This window comes from Myodes glareolus, chromosome 12, assembly GCF_982192425.1.
Source record: "Myodes glareolus chromosome 12, mMyoGla1.1, whole genome shotgun sequence".
Classification (NCBI taxonomy): domain Eukaryota; kingdom Metazoa; phylum Chordata; class Mammalia; order Rodentia; family Cricetidae; genus Myodes; species Myodes glareolus.
The window spans coordinates 27,300,260-27,326,471 of record NC_142037.1 but is presented as its reverse complement, the minus strand read 5'-3'; the positions used below and the strand labels follow the sequence as shown (position 1 = coordinate 27,326,471).

At 44.7% G+C, this 26,212-nt stretch overlaps 1 pseudogene; it reads left to right on the top strand.

Moving 5' to 3' along the window:
* Window positions 1-1,437: 1,437 nt before the first annotated feature.
* LOC125392023 (Krueppel-like factor 17) lies at window positions 1,438-2,171 on the top strand (annotated as a pseudogene).
* Window positions 2,172-26,212: the final 24,041 nt, after the last annotated feature.

The following is a 26,212-nucleotide window of genomic DNA, read 5'->3' as shown; positions in this document are numbered from 1 at the left end:
GATTTAAAAGGCATGGTCTGAAATAAAATAGGCAAACACTTTATTTTCTGTATCACACACACAGATATCGGCTAGCGTGAAATGAGAGCTCTCTATGTGAAAAAAGCACTCGAGACATTTTGAGAGCCTGCACAAAATGTTACACATAAGGTGATAGAAACAGCTCCTCTGCTTGCCTCTCGTGCCTGCTCATCCATGATACTTCCACGCTGCTAACTCTTTTAGGTTCGATTGCAAAGGGAAGCAATCATAACCCCGACTTCACACACACACACAAAGTGTACAACAGAGATAAGAACAACCTTGTCTTCACTCATGGCTGACTTCTCCTAAAAGATTGGTGGTGCTTCCGATAGGAAATACATCATGAAATAAGTATCTGGGAAGGATTTAAATTGTGTGGGCGTGGCTTCCTCACATCATATACACTGAATACACATGCAGTGGGATGCAGAATTGCTTCTGCTTATAAAACTCCAGAGTTTTAATAAATGTTATGAAACACTGTTAAAAACACAGGCAACAACTGATTAAATATAATGGAAGAGCACTGGAATCAGGAAAAAATAAGTGCCTGGCTACACTAGGCTGAGAAGGACTCCTAAGAAGGCACAGCGCTGAAGTCAAGAGTGACAGCTCCAGATGAGGTTTATGTCTGCCTGTGAGAAACAAAGTAACAACCCACTGATTTTTCCAGTACCTAACACAATGCGGTAACATAGTGGAGCTGTGTGAAAAGGTTTCAGATTGTTGATTTATGTTTCGTGGTGCTGGGAATCAAACCAGGGCCTCGTGGAGAAGTAGGCAAGCACCATAGCCTAAAGCTGAGGAGAATATTCAGCGACATCACTGGCAGGACCCTTAATATAATCATCACAAAACAAAGCATGGTTAAAGATTCCACTCTGAATCCAGGTCCAGTTCAGTGTAAACAATGTGAGAGAGGCTGGCGAGGTGACACAGTGGTTAATGCACCAGTCAGTCCTGCAAACACGAGGACTAGGGTTCGGAGGCTCAGAGTTATGGAAAAGCCTGCCTCTGCGGCCATTGTGCAATAACTGCAGTGCTTAGGATGTAGAGGACTCCTGAGCAACCTGGTTAGGCAGGTTAGGCAGACAAGGCTGAACCAGCATGCTCTAGAGTCAATTGAGGGAACTTGCCTCAAAGAAGAGAGGTCGTAGAAATTCCTAACATCAGTCATAGGTCTCTGTCTCTGTCTCTCTCTGTCTCTGTCTCTCTCTCATTCTCTCTCTCTCTCTCTCTCTCTCTCTCTCTCTCTCTCTCTCTCTCTGTCCTTCGTGATTCTGCACAGGTGTGCTCTCACACATACACATAAAATAAAATCCAAGACATAAGAATGGTTACCCTGGTAGTGGTGTTAGGACACTTCCCTACATCGGCACCAGACCTCTGTTCCAAAGCTGCACCTGGGCCGACATGGAGCAGGAAGATGAGTGTCCTGCTGCATGCCAGGCTCCCGCATGTCAGCCTCCCAAGGATAATAAGAAGTCGACACCAGCTGCATCAGTGCCTTCTGGGAACAGCGGAGTTCATCAGCCAGCCGCCATTCAGCGTGAATCAAATCATTTATGTTATCTGCTGAGGAATCCACGCAGAATGAGGGTGAAGGGGGGCCACAGGTCATTCTGTCCCTACCCGACCATGGTGCGAGGTAACTCCTCCCCCGCTGCCTCCTACACCTTCCCAGATGTATTGTCAGCCATGGTATATCCACCAACCAGGCAGAATGATTGACAAGGCATCGCACACGATGTCCTTAGGGAGTCCAGGTACTTTGGTGGGAGTGAATATAGCCTTCAGTGAGAATCTGATGCCTCACAGTGGCCTGCCAGGCTCCGCTTTCCAGCGGCGTCCCAGTAACGGCCCACAGCAGTGCCCCACCAATGCCTTATCCTGTCCCCTCAACAGTACCTGCTTCCACAGGCTCTTTAAACAACAGACTATTGCTTGTCCGAGGCATGGCTTCCCGTAGGGACTGTGTCACGCCTCCCTCGATGGATCGGATGCTGCACTTAAATCCCTACAATCTTGGGATGCCCCCAGCTAGGCTTCAGCTGTTGCTGACTTTAGATTCTCAGGACTCGTTTGTGACACAGTCAAATTCCCAGGAAGGATCTTTCGTGTCTGAGCAGCCCACACCTGGTTCATAGGGGACAGAGAGCCCCAGTGCTTCAGGAGAGGCATCTGGGAGACCCCAAGAGGCCAAAGGTCAGAGAGTTTGGGACTTGTTATTAGTTCATTCAAGATTATTGGGCTTCTAACTCAAACAAAAGTCCCACCTAGTTGTAAATTAGAGTTCTGCTCTCTCAAGGCTATCGTCAACAGGTGTGACTAGTTGCCAGCCCTCCTGCTCTTGAAATAGAGTAGTTGGTGTCCCTACCTAAAATAAAAGTCTAAGGAGCCAACTAAGTTCCACTTCCCTTTATGGAAATAACTTGGGATTCCACCCAGGGAGTGGTTTGCTTACAGAGTATTTGGTCTAGGGCATGAGTCTAGGGCATGAGTGATGCATGATGAATGGACCCCATGACTTTCAACTTGTACGTTAATGCAGTCCTTTTGCTCTACTCCTACCTTTTGATATCAGGGATATACTGAGCTCTTGGAAATTAAACACAGGTGAGTTTTCAGTACTCACTGAAATTCCCTCCCAATACTACCCTAGGTGTCTCTGTGTTTTATTATCTTCGTTCACGTCTTTGTATTCTTTACGATATTTCTAAATTCCCACGCCTCCACTCTGGAAGAAAGGTATTTTTGTCGAAGCTGGTCTCCCACAGCCTCAAGCTTCAAGGCCTTCTGTCTGCTCATATGAAAACCACGGAAAAGCTTACACCAGGCGCTCTCACCTCATGAGTCATCAGCGTAAACACACAGGTGGGAAGCCCTGCCCTGCGCGTGTGACTGGGAAGGCTGGACGTAATCTTTCTTCTGCTCTGATGAGCTTGGACGACGTAGATGGATCCACACCAGAGACCGACCACATAAATGTTCAAAGTGTGGCTGACAGTTCCTGAGATCCAACCATCTCAAGCAACACCAAAAACTCATCAGCGCATGCCACACTTCCCAACACCTCAGGCCAACAACAAACAGACGGATGGACAGATCAGTGGTCCTCTTGCTCCTGGATTCTCTAAACCAAGACTTTGTGTCCCAAGACTCAGTCATCTCTGGGGTAGTTAAAAGTTCAGATGGAGACAGGAAGTGTTGGGGAAGCTCACATGAAGCTCTTGACACCATTGTGGATTCCTCAAAATCTGGTGCCTCTCAGGAATTAGTGACTTCTGCCATTTAGCCAGATGAGAAGATGGAGCCATGGACTGGACTTAATTAGGAAGCTCTTTTCTCCTATCAGCAGGGAACACTCTCATGCCTGCCTGTTCCCTGAAACCCATGTTCTCTCCCTGGGCCTTCCACAGTGTCCAGGGCCAGACCATGGGAAAGATATCTTAGTATAGAAGGTACTGAAACCATTCCGTGCACCGCAGCAGGCTCCCTCTGGCCTTCACCATCTTTGTGCCTAGGGTTTCTCTTCCAAGAGCTTAACCAGGATGCTCCACTACAGGACATGGCATCTGGCATTCCATGGGCCCACCAAAACCAAGCCAAAAGCAGTTTCATAAGGACACTGATAGTCATGGGGGAAACTTCAGGGAAGGGGAGATTGGAGAGAGGCAGGTAGTGATACTCTTTCTTTCCATCCCCATGAATTGTTGCAAGTATTGTTTGTTTCCAACAGCAGTTTGGGGAGACCTCCCAAGCAGCCTGCAGACACACCCTTCAAGGTTGGCCATGACTCAGCGTCCATCATGGAAATGTGTTGCCTTGGGTCACTATATTCTTTTCCTTCCGCTTGATCTCCCTCCTACACCTTGGGGTTGAATGTCCCCAATAAACACAGTGTATATGCTGTTTATAAGTTTGGTCTGGGGAATGGGAGGGCTCAGGGCCAATCCCACCATAACGTCTTCTCTACCTGGCCCAGGTATCAGGTTACAGATTTTCACTTATGTATTTTTTTTAAAGTATATTTATTGCCTGCACATGTGTGGAGGTCAGAGACAACTTTGGGGAGTTAGTGATCTTCTAGTGTGCATGGTCCTAGGATTGAATTTAGGTTGTCAGTCCCGGCAGCAAGCACCTTTCGCCCATGAACCATCTTGCGGACCTTTGTTTGGTTTTGCTTTTGAGAAAGGGTTTCACTGGGGCACCTAGGCTGAGTTACAGGTGTGAGCACCCACCCAGTTTCCAGTTGCCTCCCCTCCTCTTCCCTCTCCTCCTCTCCCCTCCCCTCTGGTTTTGGGGGACAATAACTGTTTTGGTAACTCACCCTGGCTGTCGAGAACTCCTTCTGGATTCAGTCGGCCATTTTACTGAGCATTAAACTAACAGAAAGGAGCTTGGCCTTTAGTCATCCTCCTTGTAGGAGCTCAATAAAGGTTTATTAAGTTGAAAAAAAAGAGATAATGAACTTGGCCAAGCCACCCAGTGGCAGAGCCAGAACCCCAAATATGTCTGCCCCCAAAGTGGGTTTCTTCCCTAAGAGCTAGCATCTTCCATAGGTGTTCAATAGACCCAGACCCAGTCCTGTGCCAGGTATTGGCTAGAAAGGTGACTTCATCTTACACTTAAGGGGCCATGTTGGGCTCACCAATTCACAAGCCTCCACAGCACAAGACATGGGTGCAGGCACAGGTGAAGGATGTACCAGGAAGAACAGGCCTCAGTGTCTGAGCCAGACCTTGACCACGGAGGCTTAGCCACATCTCATTCCCAGACGCACCCTTGGTGGAGGAGCATCCTGAGCACCGAAGAGTTCGAGGCACAGTCACCCTGACTGCTAAGGAGCAGAAAAGACCAGAACTGGCCTCTGCCTGGAGAGGAAAAAATTGTGTGAACATTTCTTATGTAGCCCCAAGCTGCCTCTGAACTATGTCACCAAGGATAACATTTAATTTATTCTTTCTCCAAGTGCCAGGATTACAGGTGTGTGCCAGCTACACAGGTATGTGCCAGGGAGAGACCAGGGCTTCAGGAACGCTAGCCAAGCACACTAGCACCAAACTACACCTGCAGTGGAAAGCTTATATCTATGATGCAATTTAAAGAATACATATTTGCCTTTTTAAGTCACTCGAGTCAAAGAATTTGTCTATACATTTGAGTCTCTTTTTTTAATCCTCCAGAGATGTAACCACTCTTGGATCTTGGTGTTATTCTTTTGGTCTGGTCCCTTTAAGGGGCAAGCCATGCCCACTCCCAGCGACTTCTGACCTCTCTTCTGACCTTCCATCGCCATCTTAACTCTCTCTTCTGTTCCCTTTCTTGGCGTGTGTACACGTGTCTCCTCTATGTCTGTCTCCATGTCTCTCTGTCTCTCTGTCTGTCTGTCTCTCCTTTAAGTAATAAATGTTTACCTTTATGTTTAGCCTTACGTCTATTTATTATGTCCTGTAAGTCTTTTATCCGCCCCTGGTCACCCGCCCGCCTGACTCTCCCGGTCACAAGGCTGGTACCAGCCTGTCCGGGACGCGCTCCCACCAGCTCTGCACCACTCACCGCGGGGAATCTACACCGCTCTAGCCGTCTCTGTCTGGACTAGTGGCTGCGGTCACTCCAGCATTATTATTTTTAAAGAACAAAACTTGGTAAAACTGGTGTTATTGTCTTTATCACATATGAATCCATTGCTAAACAATACAGAGACTGGTTTTGTATGGTTTTACTGTTTTTACTCTGTCTGAGGTTCAATAAGTTTTAATATGAAGGAAAAAAAAAGAATGGTTACCCTGGGGAACTTAGTAGGTAAGAGTGCTTGTTGTCTGGATATAGTAACCTGCATTTACATCCCTAACAGATACATTTTCAAAAGCTATATGTGGCCGCATGGTGTCTGTCACCCCGTGCTGGGGGTGGAAGCGGGAAGACCCAGGACCTCTTTGACCTGGCAGCCTTTGAAAGGGTGAGCTCTGGGTTCAGTCATAGACCCTGTCTCCAGAGTGATAGATCAGGACAGTCAACTTTTTCCTCTGGACTCCATGCACGCACACACACACACACACACACACACACACACACACACGCATGAACATACACCCACGCATGCATGTGCATGCACACACATGAATGGTTATCTCAAGACAAGAAAAGGGGAATTTTAGACAATAAACTTAAAAACTACTTCCAAGAGCAGCTGTAGCAGGCAGGAATAACTAGTCCTAGGAATAACTGGTCCTAGTCTCTAGAAGCTGACAGTTTGATCCAGCTGTCCTCAGCCTTCTGGCTCACATACAAACTAGGCAGTTCTTCAGGTTGTAGGCACTGATATTTGGCAACATCCCTAGGTTCTACCCCCTAAATGCCAGCAACACTCCTCTGCCCTATTTGCAGCATCTACAGATATGGGTATCTACAGATATTGTCAAATGTTCCTGGCTGAAAAGACTGCATCTTGCTATGAAAATTCAGCCTTGTGCCATTCATTTCAAGGGGCCGGTTCTTTATATTTGTTTGTAGTTTTGGAAAATGCATTTGACCTGAAACCATTTCTGTTCTTATTATCAGGTTCTGGAAAGCCAGAGGAGAATTGCTAGCAGTGTACATGTTAGTGTGTGTTATCAGTAGAGGTACTGTTCTTGTCACCATTGTACAGGGAAGAGGGAGCCTTCAAACCATTAAGAAAAAGAAAGAGCAATGAACTCCTGGCATTCTTCCCATTAAAAGAACTTATTAAGATCATGAAAACTTACAGAGCTAATAAAGTTGTTGAGAGAATCGGTGCTTTTTAAAAGGCATAGAGAATCAGAGAACAGAGACTGTTTGGAAATACATGTCCCTGCACTTCGGGCTTCTACATGATCCTCTCCCAAGTCTCACGGTGTGTTCCAAAGAGTTCTGCAAGAACACATCATGGTGACCTTTTCAGAAAATCTTGTTTTTCTTGGATAATAATAAAATGAAACCAATGAATATAATTTTAGGAGCAGTTTGACATAACATTCTAAGAATGGGAATGTTCGTTGGTTTGACTTGACTCAGAAATCGTAGCATCCAGAGGTGAAAATGAGTTCTAAACTATCTGCCATCAAGACTGCTTTTGATTTCTTTCAGGCAGGCTTTGACGGAGGTGATGAAGTGCAGAAATTCTGAGGCGGTCTGGAATGTGGGTGCTCTGAGCTGAACCATATGCTTTCAAAGCCTCACAAGCAGATGGCAAAGGTGTTAGCCTTTTTGGAATGGGGATGGCTGACTTTCGATTCATCCAGATGGGCTAAGACACAAAGTGCCAATCAGGGTCAGGAGAGCATGGAAGATCAGCCAACCAGGTAGAGTGGGTCTAAGAATGTATGGGGAGCAGAAGGGTCCCCTCGTGGCTTGCCCACTGTGAGCCTCTTGATTGAAGCATGGATGTTCGTTGTGAAGTCAGTTGTTCAAGACCTGTGGAGCTGAAAAGAAAATCTTCCTCAGGACCATCAGAAACTCCAAAGGCAATCCTATTGATTCACAGTTACTTTACTTGAAAAAAACTTACTGAAAAACAGTCAGAAAATGATGACTATAATCCCAGCAGTTTAAGATGAAGAAGAGAGATGTTGGGAACGTTGAATTTGAGGTTAACCTCACATTATGAGATTCTGTCTTAAAATACCCCCAAAAGTCAGAAAACAGGACAAAGTAGTTTTAATATGTCATTAATAACCAAACCGCCTGGGCTAATTATGGCCAGTATTTTTCTGTAGGTCTTACGTGTTTTTCCAGGTGTCTGGAAATACTGCTTCCTTTAAAAGTGCTTTATTTATCACTGGGCATGGTGCCACGTGCCTGTGACCCCAGCACTCAGGAGAAGGAGGCAGGAGAATCAAGGGTTCAAGGTCAGTCTGAGCTACAAAGTAAGATTCTGTCTCATAAAAACAAGTTTTATTTGTATATGATACTATTTCATAATCTTAGAAATGTTATACTAGCAATGTTCATATATTCTATATCAATATATAATATATAATATATATTCTATATTAATGACTGCATTTCAACATCTAGTCATGGCAACATAAGCCATTTAATTTATCCACTGAGCCTTGGTGTTAAATGACTTCTGGGTTTGACTAGTATCAAAAAGCACAAGACCTGGGCACGGAGCTCAGTGGGCAAGTGTTTTTCTATAATGTATGAGGCCCTAGGTTCAACCCTGTGGATAGAGGCTCTGAAATAAGTACTTCAATGTGTAAACTATATTTACTTGTCCAATAATCTCCCATGGGTAAATTCTCAGTATTAACCTTTTAATCAAGGAAATTTTTAAAAGAAATTTTTCAAATGTGTTGTCTTCTACCTGGTGCTTACGCTGAGGGAGTTCAGGGGCAGGGCACTTGCTTAGCATTTACAAGGCACCAGATGAGACCACCATGCTCTAGTCAGGCATGCTCATACACACCTATGATCTCAACTCTTAGGAAGCTGTTATGGCTATTTTATGACAACTTGACAAACGAGAGTCATGTGGGAAGAAGGAACCTCGGTTGAAGAATTGCCTCCATCAGATTAGCCTGTGAGTAAGTCTGTGGGCAAAATCTTAACTGAAGATTGATGGTAACCATTGCAGATGGTACCATTCCTGGGCAGCTGGGCCTAGGCTGTCCAAGAAAGGTAGCTGGGCAAGCCTGGGGAATAGAACCAGTAACCAGCATTCCTCCGTGCTTTAAACTCCTACCTTGAGTGTCTACTTGGGCTTCTCTTGATGACAGACCACAACCCTTATCTTTTAGTCATGGTGTATTTCCCAGCAACAGGAAGCAACTTGTGAGACAGCAAGAGCCAGTAAGAGCCAGAGGGAGCCAGTAAGAGCCAGAGGGAGCCAGTAAGAGCCAGAGGGGGCCAGTAAGAGTCAGAGGGGGCCAGTAAGAGCCAGAGGGGGCCAGTAAGAGCCAGAGGGAGCCAGTAAGAGCCAGAGGGGGCCAGTAAGAGCCAGAGGGAGCCAGTAAGCAGAGCCCATCCACAGATCTTGCCTCCAGGCTCCAACCTCGGGTTCCTGCCATGACTTTCCTCACTGATGGACTGTCAGAGCACAGTGCAGCCAAATAAATCCTTCCCAAGTAGCTTTTAGTCAGAGTGCTTTGTCATAGCAACAAAAAAGAAGCTAGAACAGGATGACATCAGACTTCATCAACCGTGTCTACAGCACCTGCCATATGATGGTGGTTTCTGTAAAGGAATTCCAGAACTTCGCCTACCACCTGAAAGTTCCAGAGACATTAAAATGTATTTGTAGATTCAGTAGATAAATTATTGTGTAATTAACTCAAGAATGACCCACAAGAAACCAAGGCTTGCCAACTTCAGACCGTTGGATTCAAAGAGCCATCATGACTGCACACTCCTAACTAAGCCCATGAAGGTGGCAAGGCTACAGCGTGGAAGCCAGTCCCACAGACAGAGAGGAGGGCAAGCTGACAATGTCACACCTATTTCCACTCAAGATGAAACAGGATCTGGGGAAAACTGGCTTTTGATGTGCTGTGGGAGGTGTATGCAGAGATGGTCCTCCTATTTCTGACTGGAAAAAGCATCAAAGTGCCCTGAAAGTGGGTCACTGCAGATGTTCTTAGGTAAAGGGTGATGTCATGCTGGAATGAAGCAGGCACTTAATCCAACCGGACTGATGCTCTTATTAAAAGGTAGGTCTCTGACACAAAGACAGACAAGCATAGAAGACAGACAATGAGAGACAGGGAGACGACACTATCACCAACCAAAACAAGAACCTAACGCTACCCTGCAGCCTACGTTACCCTGACCTCACATTTAAGTCTCCAGAACGGGGAGACAGTCAATTTCTGGGGCTCCCAGTCTTCAATTTGGTACATGGTGGCAGCCCTGGTTAACTAACAAGCCTCAGTAGTCCCTTCAACACTATAGAAGCAAAAAGTCATGACCCACTGAGAGCCAACAAACCAGCAGATTCTGCTTCTAAAATCCCAGTCTCTTCAGAAATATAAAATGTTAAACCACAGAAAACAAGCCAGAGCATAGGACCCACAGGAGGGACGGTTCCCTCCCCAGGAAGGGAGTGAGTTGATTGCAGAGAGATGTAAGTTTGAGCAGGGTCATTCAGAAACCCACTAGACGTAGTCTTCTCAAGGCCTTCTACTTCCATCCGCCCCATCTCGCTATCCTGTCTTCTGCTCTCAGGCAAGGCTGCTCTAGCATCCTTCCCAAGCCATCCTGTCACCAGGAAACCTTATTCTCAAAATGCAGCTTCCAGATTCTCCCAGTCCCTAGTTTGTTCCACAAACAAGAGTCTGGCCTTTCAGAACTGGTCATCTGCTATAACTACAGAATAGAACAATCTGAGTGTCTAAAGCAACTCACAGGGCAGTCCTGGGAGACCCAAATGTATGTCCATACCTAAGCTCTGCAGCAGGAATAGCCGGCCAACACAGAACCAACACAGAACTGGCATGCTTCTGCGGGCTTTTTGTTTCATTTTGTATTTTGACTTTTTTTTTTGTCTTATCGCTCTTTTGCCAGTTTGTTTTGATTTTCATTTTTGTTGCTTGATCATTTTGTTTGGTTGGTTTCTTTTCTTCTTTTCCTTTTTTCCTTTTAAACTACGGAAGCAAAAGAACACAGAGCTGGTGGTCAGGGAAAATGACTGGTCGGGGCAGTTAGCCTCTCCTGACTGGGAGAAACCGTGGAAGAGTGTGGTGAGAAGGCCCAGAAAGAAGGGCTCAAGGGATAAGACATGAGAGGCCTAGCACAGAAATTAATTTCAAAAAAAAAAAAAAAAGAATCCAAGGTCATATTAGCCTGTACATCAAGTCCCTAGCCCAGACTCTAGAATTGCACCGAAGTGTGATCTGTGTGCCCTGAGCTGTCCCAATAGTCACCATGGCACTGAGCCCTTCCAATGGCCCAGCACTTCTAAATGTGACCTCATTTCATGTCTCTACCAACCATCCCCCTCCTTTTAGAAATGGAAAAGCAGGCGCAACAAAGAGCTGTGTGCTTTGCCTCAATTGAGGTGAAGCCGCTGTGCACACCACAGAGGGACGCCTCCTATGGGACACGGATTTTACTCTCTCAGCAAAACTGGACGGTAACACAGAGAAGCAGCTTCCAGCCCAAGTGCGACACAGAAATCTCCACCCAGACGCCCAAAGCAGGCCTCAGCAGCTTTGACTGACCAGCCCCTCCGTGGGATCCTTGGTGCTCTGCTTGAGTGACAGCTAATTTGCATAACTAAGAAACCTAAAATTAGCACTTTGGTCTGAAAACCATCAGGCCATGCCTTGTGGGTGTGATTCCAACCGGACCTTTTTACTGTGTGACACAGAAAGAGGAGACAGCCAGCCAGACCTAGAAATGCTCAAGTCCACACGTATCATGGTTCAGCTAGACCCTATATAGACACCATCTTCCGCACTTAAGTTATCTGGAAATGACTTTAAATCCCCAAATGAATTTGAATAACTGTTACTGTATTGTTTAGGATTAGTGACAAGAAAAAGTCAATACTTTTTTTTTTTGCAAAGGTGCAGTTTTCCACAATATATATATATATATATATATATATATATATATATATATATATATATATTTCCTATTTGTGTCTAGTTGAATATGCCAGTGTGGAACCTGCACAGGGGCAGAAGTACCAGCATAGCGTTGCCTTATTTATGGAAGCCAGAGACTTCCTCCCTGTTGCTTCAGAAGCATTGGAGTGGCCCTTCAAAGAGAATCTCTGAAGAAACTGAATTTCAAATAGGGCAAAAAAAAAACCAAAAAGTCTACTCTTTTCCCCAAATTTATAAGTGCTATGCCTCACCCAGACCTCAGCAAGGCCCACCCAGACCTCGGGGCTATGGAGGCTACTCAGCTGGCCTGTTTCCCTCTCTCCCAGAGAGCTGTCATCTTCAGCAACAACCTAGGCCTGAGTCCTCACTCTGCATAATGTCAACGGGAGCAGGCAGCCGCACCCACCAAGGGCACAGACGAAGTGGGGGTGAATCTATTGCATGTCCACATGCTAATAACGCGCCATCAGGAGCTGGAATTCTATCGTCCTGGTCATATGCCCAGGCTTCTACTTGCCTCTCAGCAAGGCCTCAGAATACACCTAAGACACAGGCTGAAACGCCAGCTGTCAGACTGCACGCGTCTGTCAAAACCACTTCTCAGGCCCATCGAATGCCACGCTTTTTCCCGCCCCACCCCTCACCCCCCCACACCCCACCTTTGCTCTCACATTATCAATCCTTCCATACCTGGGGTCAGAGGAAATGCCAGGAAAAATCACCATGGGTTTCCTTGGCTGGGTGCCCACACGATGAACTCTCTCCCTTTGATCACCAGACTACTGATTTAAATTAGTAAACATCCTCCAGGCCGGAAATTGTAAGCAACGTCATAATGCTGATGTAAGTGCTGGCTTGAACTTTAAATAAGTGTGTTAGTTCGATTGGGACCAAGGAGAGCAGGAACAGCTGATGGCAGGGGCCATCTGGTAAGAACCAGTTAATTTCCCAGTTAGCAGCACACACAAACCAAGCCCTGTGCTTCTCCATGGGATTATTTGGTCCAGGAGGATCATACTATCTAGCCAGGATGCCACTGCTGACAGCCACTGAGAGATGTGTTGTCTCCCTCCATGTTAGGGACCGTGACTTGGGTTCCACAAGTAACTGAGAAAAAAAAGGAACTTCATTCTGCTCGCCCAGGTTCTGTTCCTTATACACACATCACTAACGGGTGGGGTGGTAAAGTGCACCCTCTAAGTAAGGACTGTTCTTCCCTAGGACAAAGGCCGCCCCTGGTGGGTGCGGCTGTCTGCTCCTATTGGTGTGTATGCAGAGTGAGGACTCAGGCATAGGTTGTTGCTGAAAGGACGTGGCTCTCTGGAAGGAGGGAAACAGACCAGCTGAGTAGCCTCCATAGCCCCTAGGTCTGGGTGGGCCTTGTTGAGCAGTAGTGAAGCACACAACTTAGGAGTTGGGAGGTGGAATAAAGGGGACCCTTGTGGCTTAATATAAAAGGCACATGTGGGTGCATGATTTTTATCATTAGATATAACAAAAATGGGGAAGAATATGAACTAATCTGTAGATTATATCAGGCACCAATAATCCCAAACCTAGTCTGCTGGTCCCTCAAGATTCTCATCCGCCTTCTCACTCTCTGGTCTTCTCACCCACCTTGCTGCCCATTCTTTCCAACTCAGTAATGGCAGGTCTTTGTTTCCCCCAATTCTGAAAGTTCTTTCCCTATTGGGGAAAAGTTGCAAAGCCTTGTTGATTTATCTAACTCATAAATTTGGGATCACCACTTAACCCCTACCTAAGAACCACCCAAGCATGTTTCTCTGCAGCCACACCTCCCAGCCTGTCCCATGTTCTGAGACGACTAACACAGTGAAATGCTGGTATACAGTATATTAACATTGATAGTACAATGTTTCTAAGGTCATGGAATAGTATCATATACAACTAAAACACTTTTTCTGAGACAGAATCTTTCTTTGTAGCTCAGGCTGACCTGGAACCCATGATTCTTCTGCCTTCTTCTCCTGAGTGCCGGGGTCACAGGGATGTGCTACTATGCCCAGGGATAAATAAAATGCTTTTAAGGGGAAGATTTTTCCAGGCCCCTGGAAAAAGGTGTAGGAGGACTTAGAGAAAATAAGGAACTTAGACTGACTGTGATTAGCCCAGGAGATTTGATTATTAATGACATATTAAGACTACTTTGCCATGCTTTTTGACTTTTGGGGGATATTTTAAGACAGGACCTCATGATGTGAGGCAAACTTCAAATCCAACATTTCCAGCATCCTTCTTCCTTATCTTAAACTGCTGGGATTATAGCCATCATTTTCTGATTGTTATGTAAAAAGTATCCTGGCACTCAGGAGTCAGAGGCAGGAGGATCTCTGTGAGTCTGAAGCCAGCCTGGTCTATGTAGAGAGTTCCAGTCCACCCAGGGCTACGTGGTAAGACCTTGTCTCTAATAATAAGAAGAAAAAGAAGCAGAAGAGGTTGTTGTATTTAAAAACATATAAGCATAGCATGGTTTTGGTTTTTGTTGTTGTTGATGATGATGATGATTCTTTTTGTAAACATGGTCTCACTCAGTCACCTGGCCTAGCCTCAAACTTGCAATCCTCCTGCCTCAGCCCCCCAAGTGCTGAAATTACAGAAGTATGCCACCACATCTGGCTCCTGAATTGTTATTTGTGACAAGAAAGAACAAACGCACAGGTAAAGTCTTGCCCGGGCCTAAGGAAGGGACCCATCCTTTATGCGATGACAGCAAAGGCCAAGCTGAATAAGCCTAGAGAAACAGCCCACTGCAGGGCCAGAGGCCTGAGTAAACAGCGGGTGCCACAGAGAAGGGATGCTCTTCTCTGTCTGGTTCACAATGTTCATGCAGCAGTATACTTTACCCATGTTTTAATTACTGTTGTTGTTGTTGCTAGTCCATGATAGTCTGATGGGAAGCAGACAGGCATGGTGTTGGAGCAGTAGCTGGGTGCTTTATATCCTGATCTGTAGGCAGCAGGGAGAGAGAGAGAGAGAGAGAGAGAGAGAGAGAGAGAGAGAGAGAGAGAGAGAGACTGGGTCTGGCCTGACCTGCATGGGCTTTTGAAACCTGAAGCCCACCACCAGCAACACACCTCCTCCAACAAGGCCACACCTCCTAATCCTTCCTAACAATTCAAGAACTGGGGACTAAGCATGCAAACATATCCGTCAATAGGAGACATTCTCATGCAAACTTCTTCAAACTAACTTACCCGGTGTGTGGGCAGTGATACACTTTAACTAGTAGAGTCCATTTCATTCTTTTCTCTATCCTTTCAGCTTCTATCACCTCAAAGAATTCAAGATTTTTTTTTATTATTATTATTGCAAATTTCCCCCTCTTTGGGCTGATGTAGGAAAGGTGAGAAACCTAATACGAAATGAGGATGCTTTTCCAGTTCACCCTCATGGTGCCCGCATCCCTCCCACCCTTCCCACTTAGGCGACAATGGACACAGAGAGCTCCAACTGCACCATGATGGTGATGTGCAGCCAATAGGTGGGAATCATTGAGTTCAGCGTGTTGTAGGATTCTGTGACTGCCTTGGTAGTGACGAAGTGCTGAGTCGAGTTTAGACCTGCAAAACTCCCCCACTAACAATGAGCTCTGATGAGCCATGAGAGCCACTTAGATGATGTCACTGCTTATGAATCCAGTGATTCACCCAAATCATCATCTCAGCCATGTACTCAAAATAAGTTTAATAATCATCGATTGTTAGATATAAGTATCAACTACTGTGGTGGTGCAATATTCTGAAAATGTCTCTTACTTTGTAGGAGACTAAAACCTTTTTTTTTGTTGTTGTTGTTATGTTCAAGACAGGGTTTCTTTATAGGCCTGACTGTCCTGGAATTCTCTCTGGAGAATTCTCTCTGTGAGTTCTGGCATAGAACTCACAGAGGTCCACCTGCCTGGCTGAGACTAGAACTTTTACTGGACCTCACAGCCAGAATTAATGATACACCTTGAGGACGCTTAACACAAGATCGATATCCTACTATGGACTCAGCCTGTTTCTTTTAACTCGCCTTTAAGAGACCAATATAATGATCATACTCACTTGCCCTGGGTTTTCCATGCAATTGACTGTCACAGCCTAAGCTAACGTGTAGCTGCAATCTTAAGCTATGTTCTCTTCTGTGCCCCTGACCCAGATAATGCACGTGTATCATGTGCTGAAAGCAGCAAACACAGATGATGAAAATAATCTTCTAAAATGAAGATCCACCAGCACTGTTGAACATAACATTTGTATTTATATTGGTATCGGTTGACAGTGATGTTTGTAATGCGTTTATTATCTCGCTAAGTTGGGGTCAGTTGGAGCCACTGACTCAATCCTTTGTATAACTGCTCACGATTTCTGTAAAGCATCCCTCACCCCTTCCCCCATGTGATGATTTCTATGCTGCTCAACAAATAAAGAGCAAATCCCTTGGTGAGGGACAGACAGACACACATAAACATACAGACGCAGGGACAGATTCATGAGACAGTCTTCAGGCAGGTAACTTTCAGATTCACACAACAAAGAGACGGAGAACAGAGGACACAGGACACAGGAAGCGTGAAGTAGAGAATTCAAATCTGGACTCGCTCTTGGTTAAATGACTCCAGGGGGAAGGGCTTTTCTTTCTTTCCTTAAGGCAACACTGATGCATTCGTGGTGACTCAGAGTTAATCACTAATGTGTTTAGTCCACCAACACTATAATCTTTACCACCACTTCCCATCTTAAAGATTCAGGAAAAATATGAAATCAGCTACAAAAAAAAAAACCTGAACATATTTTCTTTGCACATCTGAATTTTAGTATCTGTCGACTAACACTGTTGAGCCAAACAATAGGATCCTCCAATGATGGTAGCTTATGTGGATGGAGGGTTATTACCTTCACACAGTAAGCAACTGGACTGATGACTTCATGGTAATAAAACGGCTGACCCAGCTCCAGGCAACACATTTGCAATTAAGCCAAAAAGATCAAGAGCTCAGTGATTCCTGCATCTTTTCATCCAAAGCACAAAAGCTTTCCTGGGAATGAATCTGCCTTCTCCTGCTCCGCCCTCTCCCTTCTTCCTGGCAATGGGACTTCAGTCCAAGTCCCATTGGTCAGAACTAGTCTCCCCAGGCACCCCTAGCCGCAAAGGTACTATCCTTATTTTTAATGACAGATCCCAGTTGGGATTTTGATATTTAAATCTGAGTCTTTTCCTGGCCTAGCAATATGATGTCTATTCTCTGTCAGGATGTCAGGTCGCAAGAACCACTGCAGTTCCCATTCAGTGGGGCAATGACAAGAGGACACACCAATCCTCCATAGCCTGCACTTCCTCTTCCTGTGTGCATCAAAGCTCCACCCTACTGTGAGCTTCCCTATTAGGTTGCTCAGTGCTTTCCCCGAGCAGGTCTTTCAAGGACCCAGGGCTCGCTTGCGCTTTCCTTCATGCCCATTTCAGATTTAATTCACAGAACTGCTATGGCTTCCTTCCCTTCCAAGGCTCAGTCTTTGGACTAGCTGAGGTCCAAAGACAGAGCCTCTTCATTGGAAAGGATGACACAGTATTCTCCCATGCTGAGTCAAGCCATCCGCCCAAGAGACAGCCTGCATGACCAGGATTGTGAACACTGCCTAGCCAATGGCAAAAGAAGGAGCTAGATCCTGGGAAAAAAAAGAAAACGTGAGTCAGGGTCCTCAGGGAGCTACTCCTTGGGACTGTGAAACAAGACTTGAGCTGAAATTAAAGCTCCACACTTGCTCTTCTGGGCTAAAATACAACCTTTAATTAAGGGCAGAAAGTCCAATTGGCCTCTTGCACTGCAAAAAAAACAGCAGACTGTACTGTGCTTGCTGTAAAGGGCACACTCCTCTGCCCACTTGTCAGGTCTAACTTGTGTGAAGAAAGCTTGCACAGGAGCGTTGAGGTTTGTTTTCATGTTCCATTTCCCACCACCCAACTTCTCTCCTTGGAGTCTTTATTTCAGTGGGGTGGGGGTAAGGGTGTAGCCCTCGTTAAACAAGTGCTCCAATTTTAAAACGCTCAACTAATTTCATTTTCCGGGTAAAATCTATCTGTGATCAGTACTGAGTCATACTGGAAGATCTGACCTTTTACTGAAATCCCACATTGAGATAATGTACTTAAAATGGTTATCAGTAAGGCGTTTGTTTTTCAAAGGTATGTTTAAAATCAATCACTCTTTAAGAGCAGAAAACTGTTTCCAATTAAGTCCTTCACAGATGATCGGTCTGACCATTCTTCCTGTTCTCTTATTCTCTTTACACGCAAATTACACCCAGGAGTGCTGTGCGTGCAAGCACTGTCCAAACCACACTTTGCTTTTGCATTGACTTTGTGTCCAATTAAGTCTCATGTTGGGGACCAATCTCGACAAAAACACCTCTCGCCAGGGTAGGGGCGTGGGGATCAGAAAAATTAGTAAAGAATACAAAGATGCATTTAAAAATAATAAGACAGAAATATAGAATAGTACCGGGAGGGAGTTCCAATGAATAATGAAATCACCACCTTTAATTTTTCCATACACTTTTATATCCCCATACCACAGAGGGAAGAAGACAAAGGACTGCTTTAACAAGACACAAAGGACAACTAGAACAGTTACTTGCTTCAATATTTTGAGATATCAAGTCATTAGCATTCTGTTGTTTAGGCAGTAAACCCACCCTACACCAAATTTCCTGAAGGTGGCTACTCACAGGTCAAACCTCCTATTTCAAAAGAAGGAGCAGAAGTATGATTGAATTTCCTGACCATTGATTAGGGTGGAGTGGATCTAGCTGTATGGACCATCTTAATGTCAAAAGAAACAGTAACCACATCCTGATTCAGGATGTGTAGCCCTGATTGTTAACAATTGAGCAACTTCAAACTCTCTGCCCTTTAGACAAGGTGGAACTAGGCTCACATTTTTGGGCCTCCATGGGTCTCACAGATTCATTTGCCTCTTAACGCTATACGGATTGTTCTGTATTAGTCCTGGGACAACAACAATACAAACAAAAGCTATTTTTTTATTGTTAGTAAAAAAACAAGTGTTTCAATTCTATGAGGATAATTAATTCTTTTTACTTTTTCTCATCATAGTGAAAATATTTATTTTATATTTCTGTGCTTCCTTGTTTATTTTATTGACTAAATTTGGGTTTTATTGACAGTATCATATACATATACAACAAATTCTGATTGCTCTTACCCCCATCATCCCTTCCTTCCCAGTCCTACTGTCCCCACCCGGCTCTGCTACAACTCACTTGTCTACATTCATGCCTCTTTGGTGTTCTATGGATTTTCATCAGGGTTGTCTGTGTGACCATGAGTTTGAAACTCTCTGTTGGAGCTTGGTGGGCCTACCACTGGTGTCACAGCAGAAGGCAATGCTTAAGACAACTAACTCTGAATTCCTTCTGATAGAGTGTTTTCATGCAATTTTTCAATTTTTTCTTAATTTCGACAATGTCTTAAATACTTTATCGTTTAGAGCATTTTAAAGGCTTTGCACTTGAAGCTCTGTCTAAAGTTACTTATTATGATACCCGTTCAAACCCAACTGCTAGGCTTGGCTACCTGGAGTTTGATCACATGATTTCTCAATGAATATTTGTTTGCCCTTAAAATGGTGGGAGCTTACTAAATGTCAGATTATCTAAAACAAAATCAACTCTAAAATTGTTGTTCGAGGCTATTTGCATTAATGATAAGTTTTGCAAATTCTTTTGAGACTTACTGTGAACACCTGAGAGGCACAAAACTTTGAACGGATAAGATGTCTAGAAAGAAATACATTATTGAATAATTACATCTAGTTTTCTAAATCATCATAAACATCAACCTGTTGCTTCCGAAGTTAGCAGCAGTAACAGTTTTCAAAAATTGGATCAAGTGCTGGGTTGGACTCAGCTGGTGGAGGCCTTGCCTAGCATGCACAGAGCCCTGGGTTCAACCCCCAACACTGTACAAACCAAGCCCGGGCAGCACGTGCCTGCAACCCTCACGGTCACAGTCACAAAGCAGAAGCAGGATGATCAGTTCAAGGTCATAGTCTTGCTGGTTAAAGATCTCATCAGCCTGAACGGCAAGTGCAAGCTGGAAAGTAAAATGAGCTGATGGTAAGAGAGAACTCAGGATGCTTGTGAGCTGCTTCCCAGAAACTCCAGCCTACATGGTCCTTTGGAAGCTGGCGACCTGATGAGAGTTCATTCAAATGTAAGCACCCTGGGGTCGGGGGGGTCACCTTTTCATAGCGCTATGTGAGGACAGCCCTGCCACCTCCTGACCGCAGTGGATGGTGTGTGTTGTAGGACTGACACAAAGGAAGGAGAGACAGATTTTTAGAATTCTTTGAAGAAAAGGACACCCTGTTTATTTATTATAATTTTATTGCAGCTTTCTCATGCCTTGCTTTTCCCCGAACTCTGAAACCATGATCAGACCTATCACACAATTAATAACTAAATATGTGTGTGGAAATTAAATTCTGACACTATTTCGTGGATGCGGATAGTTATTTTTCTATTGCATTCATTCCCATTACCCTCTCCTGTCTCCTACCTACTCTGACTAGTCCCCTTCCTCTTTTCCCTTTCTAAGTTCATGCCGTGTGTGTGTGTGTGTGTGTGTGTGTGTGTGTGTGTGAGAGAGAGAGAGAGAGAGAGAGAGAGAGGGAGGGAGGGTGGAAGGGATGGAGAGAGAGAGAGAGAGAGAGAGAGAGAGAGAGAGAGAGATCAACTCCTTTTTGCATTACTAGACTCTAGGCCACCCAGGGATATGGCCAAATGTTACTCTGGTGTGCCTGTAAAACCATTTCTGGATGAAATTAGCATAGAAGTTGGTAGGTTGAGTAAAACAGGTTGCCTTCCCAAAAGTGCTGGGCCCCATCTAACCAGCTAAAGGGCTAAGGAAGAGAATTATTTCTGCCCACTGCCTTTGAACTGGGACATCTATCTCCCCTTTAGACTCAAGGTGAAGAAAACCAAGCTCTTCCTGAGAATCGAGCTTGTCAACCTGCAAACTGAAGTTATGCCTCTAGCAACCCTAGGGTTTCATCTCCCCAACTCACAGTATATACTTATCAGATTCCCCAGAGAGTTGAGAGGATTCCTTATAAAAAATATCACCACAGCCCTACACACACACACACACACACACACACACACACACACACACACACACGCTCCTGTTGGTTGTTTCTCTACAGAACCTTCATTAATACAAATGATTCTAAGCCAAAGTTGTCCAAAGGATAAAGCATCTTAGTTCTTCCTTCTCAGCCACTTACCCCTCCCCCAGAGGATCACAGCCCTTCCTTGTCCTCTCACCTCCCAGGAAGAACTCTTTTAAGAGTGATCTGGGGTAGAAGTTGCTACATATTACAGAGGAACTCCACGCACCACCATCCTGCAACACTCAGCCAGGCGCATGTACGCCCAAGCCACTACCTTCACGTGGCCTCCGGAAGTGGGGAGTTTCCAAGCAAAGAAAAGTCTACCCTGAACCTCCTGACTGGTAGAGACTACAATGGCCGCTGGAGACCACCCTTCTCAGATGCCTCACTGACTTAAGAGCAAATGAAGATGGTTTTTGTGTGCAGAGTAAGGTCGTGTAAATGAGAGATGTCCGCTATAGGCTCATGGGTAGTTTGAATGAGAATGGTCTCCAAAGGTTCATATAGCTGAATAACTTGGTCCCCAGTTGGTGGAAGTGTTTGGGAAGGATTAGGGAATGTGGCCTTGTTGGAGGAGGTGTGTCACTGAGGAGGTGCTTTCAGGTTTCGAAAGTCAATACCATTCATAGTTAACTCTCTTCTCTCTGCCTTCTCTATTGAACATAAGGATGTGAGCTCTCAGCTGCTGCCCTGGTACCATGCTTGCCTGCCTGGTGGCATGCTCCCCACCATGATAAGCATGGACTATACTGCTGGAACTATAATCAAGTCTCCAGTAAACTCTTCCATAAGTTGCCTTGGTCATGGTGTTTCGTCTCAATAGAAAAGTAACTAAGACCGTTGTATGTTAGACCATTTCACCCCCAATTGTGGGCACCATTTGTGGAGGCCGTGGAACCTTTAAGAGGTAAAGCCTTCCTGGAGAAGGTCATTGGAGCAGACTTTGAGGTTTTACAACTTTACCCCACTTCCTGTTCATTCTCTCTACTTCCTGCATATAGATGAAATGTAATCTTTCTCATTTCTGTTTTTAATGCTGTGCCTTTTTCACCGTTGTGGATTCTCCCCCTGAAACTATAAGCTAAAATAAACCCTTTCTTCCTTCAATTTCTTTGGATCATGTACTTCATCATGGCCCCAAAAAGATAACACACAGCGTCTTAGGTGATTTGACTTCACATGTCATTTCATATCATGTGAGAGCAAGCAGGATGTCTGAAGCCAGTATACTGGCTGCAAATGAGGGCAAAACATTCAAACCGAAAAGCAAGGGCAATGTGTCCTCACAAAAAGCCCACCACCACAAGACAGTGTATGTATCAGGGACTGCATACACCAGGGAAGGTCTGTGCAAGGCAGGGACGAGATGGGAGAGCCACAAGGTGGATGCAGGGCAAGAGAGATGCCAGCACAGCTGGCATGAATGTGAAATGGGCATAGGAAGCTTTCCAAGTGGTCTCGCCCTGTCGAATCTCAGTGCAAAACCCTGTAAAAGAAAACTCAGAGCAGATACTTAGGTTAACATTTCCTTAGATCAAAACCGTTGCTTCCTAGAATGGCATGGCTTCCCACAGGTCATATTTGATTAGGTAGGCAAAGCCCGGCTCCAGACTGCAGCATCCTCTCCAGGGCCAGCCAACATCTACTTTTTCTAGGACTGTAGTTTACAGCATTCAGGGTAGTAGAAGGCTCGGGCTTAGATGATGCTTTCATTTTTATATAAGTGCATGTGTATCTGTGTCTGTCTGTGCCTGTGTCTGTGCCTGTGTGTGCCTGTGTGTGCCTGTGTGTGCCTGTGTGTGTCTGTGTGTGCCTGTGTGTGTCTGTGTGTGTCTGTGTATGTCTGTGTGTGCCTGTGTGTGCCTGTGTGTGCCTGGGTGTGCCTGTGTGTGTCTGTGTGTGTCTGTGTGTGCCTGTGTGTGCCTGTGTGTGTCTGTGTGTGCCTGTGTGTGTCTCTGTGTGTCTGTGTATGCTTCCTATCTGGGTGCCCACACAGGCAGAGACCAGAAGAAGGTGCCATATTCCCTGGACCTGGAGTTACAGGTATTGCCAGGCACCCAACATGGGTTCAGGGAACCAAACTCGGGGGTTTCAGAAAAGCTGCAAGTGTTCTAACTGATAAGCAATCTCTCCAACCCTGCTGTTTCTTGGCATGCATTCTGTTCACCCCTTATTTGTATGACTCTTGATTAGTATCTTGTGGCAAACAGCATCTGTCAATTAACTCAAGAAAAGCAAAGTGGGAGGTGCCTAATCCTTTGCCCTTAAGCACAGTCATAAATTCCCTCTATAATGTCCCAGATCAATAGAAAGTTGAACTAGAACCCTCCTCACCATATAGAAAATATAAAAATGGCAACAAAAACCATCTTAAACTGTGTTTTTAGTTCCTAAGAAGAAGCGCAAATATTTTAGACTTAAAAACATACAGGGGCTAGAGAGTTGGCTCCGTCGTCGGGAACACAAGAATTAGGGAGGTGGCTCAGTGATTGAGAGCACTTCCTGCTCTTCGGGAGGACCACAGTCCAGTTTCCAGCACCCACGTGGTTGTTCACAGCCGTCCTCAACTTCAGGTGCAAGGGATCCAGTGTCCTCTTCTGACTTCTATGGGTACAAGTTACACATGTGCACAGACAAAAACACAGAATATAGCAATAAAACACATAAAACAAAATATACAAATCTAAAATAAAATAGCAAATATAGCCACTATGTGAATCTCCATTGCAAAAGCTGTCATAAAGAGTAATTAGACACACTATGTCATCATAACTGAGATTCTTTCCCTAAAAGTCTCCATAAAGAGGAACCCAAACACAATGGTGTCATAATCTTGGGTGATGTAAATTTTAAAGTTAGAACTTAGAACTAAAATTAAATGTCATCAAGGTTACCCTTGAAAGCCCTTTAGAAAATTGTATCTCCCAATTAGGTACAACACATTCAAATTTGCCTCCAATGGGGAGCGGGGGAACAATTGACCATGAGTTTGGTGGAGACCAGGCTCTAGCTTTGGCTTAAAGTCTACATGATGGGTGGAGGATGAATCTTGGAAGTAGAGTGCTTGTCTAGTATGGCACAATGCCCAGTTCAATCCTCAGCACCATAAAAATTTGGTGTAGGAGGGTCTTCTTTCTATGTGTTGCTTTCATTGGTTAAATAAAGAGAGTACCTTGGCCTTTTAATATGACAGCAGCTTAGATAGGTGGAGTAGACTGAACAGAATGCTGGGAGAAAGAAAGCACAGTCAGGCAGACGCCATGGCTCTCCTCTCTGAGATGGACGCTGATTAGACTCATTCCGGTAAGCCACAGTCAAGTGGCAACACACATTATTAGAAATGGGTTGAATCAATATATGAGAGTTAGTCAATAAGAGGCTATAGTTAATGGGCCAGGCAGTGTTTAAATGAATACAGTTTCCATGTAATTATTTCAGGTAAAGTTAGCTGGTAGCCGGGCGGCGGGAAGCAGCTTGCTGCTCCTTTTACAACAAAAAATAAATAAGATAATTGGTTGCAGTATGCCTATACTCCCAGCTATTTGAAGACTTCAGCATGAGGTCCACTTGAGCCCTGTAGTTCAGTGTGCAGCCTATGCAATACAGCAAGAGTCTGTCTCTAAGAATGAATAGAGACTAGTGGGAACAATAATGTTTTGCTTCAAAAAATATTAGGATCATACTTTGTGTCACAGGTAACATTCAGGCCCAGAGGAACACATGAGCACCTAGGTCCTCTGACAAGGTTCAGGAAATCCTCACCAATGGAAGCGCAAACAAGATTAAATTTAATCACAGTGTTTTCATTTTTATAGCTAAATACATTTATTCTGGGATTGGACTCAGTTCTCAAGTGGGAAAAAAAAGTGATGACTGTAACCCAGGAACTGATTCCACATTATCACTCATTCAGAAATCATTTGGGTACTCCAACATGGTGGGTTCGGAGGCCTTGCAAAGTGGATCTGCTTACCGTGCATCCAGAAACTCAGCTGGAGCACTAAGCACCCACCCTTCTAGAAAGGCCACTAGCCACCTACAGACATCATCACTACTGCAGCAGAAAAACAGCCTGGTGTAGAGGTCGTGACAGACATCAGCTCAGCAGCAGCCTCCACAAGCCTCCCGTTGTGTTCAGTACAGGACAGCCTACCCAAGTGATCCCCAAGCGAGCCAAAGCCTTCCCCAGGGTGAGAGACCAGGCAGCAATGGGGCAGTGACAATGAACAAGAACAGGGGTGAAAACCTAGTCTGGAAAGTTACTATGTCTCGAGACTACAGCCAGATGGGAATAGCATGAACCGCTCTCCTGCTGATGTTGTGTTTTCAATAGACTGTGTATCTGAGGTATGCTCAGCATCGTGAGTATTTCTCATGTGAGACTGTCATAGGGGGAGACTCAGTCCTCAGTGTGAGAAGTCAGCATGGGCTTTTGAAGATCATGCCATTTACCCAGCATCCTGCGGTGAGAGGCTCCTGGACCTGGGGGCTGAGCAAAGGGGAGCTCAGGCACAGCTGGAGGTCAGGATAATTGCTCCAGATTATGGCCAGCATCCAAAATCAAAACAAGGGTGGAGGTCATGTTGTGTTTAGTGGTAAAATAATCCTTCATTTTCACTGTGGATTCCTGGAGGGACATTTTTATAACAGAAATTTGAGAACACTTGAATTATTCACTAAAGAAAAAATAAAAAGGAAACCAAAGAGGGCAAATTAGAGCATTACATAAGATTCCCAGGTTTAGGCACCGAGGACAAGGATGCAAGATCCAACAGAACAAACGTGAGTCAAGGGCTGGCCACAGTGAGACAGAGGGATGGTTCACTCTACCATATTCTCCATTTCTCCAGAAAATCTTATTCTTGTAGCTAAGCAAATAAATAAAGGCTCACTCCAAAGCTAGGAAACTCATTTTTTCCTTATTCAAGCAAATATGTGACCACCAGTGATACTGAAGACTTGAAAAGTGAGAAAACACAATAATAGGGCAATAAGATGGAGACATATAAAAAGAACTTTAACACACAAAGAAAGAAATTGACTATATTGAAAATGGAAAACCTACGCTCGTAGATTGGTAGGAACAACATAGTGAAAATGGTCATCCTACCGACATCCACAGATTCAACACAATCCCCATCAAAATTCCAACACAAGTTTTCACAGAACTTAAAGGACAATTTTTAGCTCTTTATGGAAGGGCAAAATACTCAAAATAGCTAAAACAATCCTGAATAATAATAAATGAACTGATGAACTATCAGCACCCCCAATTTCAAGTCGTACTACAGAGCTACAGTAATAAAAACAGCTTGGTGTTGACATAAAAACAGACATGTTAACCAACGGAATCAAAATGAAGACATAGGTATAAGTCCATACACCTATGGGCACATGGTTTTTTATTTTAAAAAAAGACAAA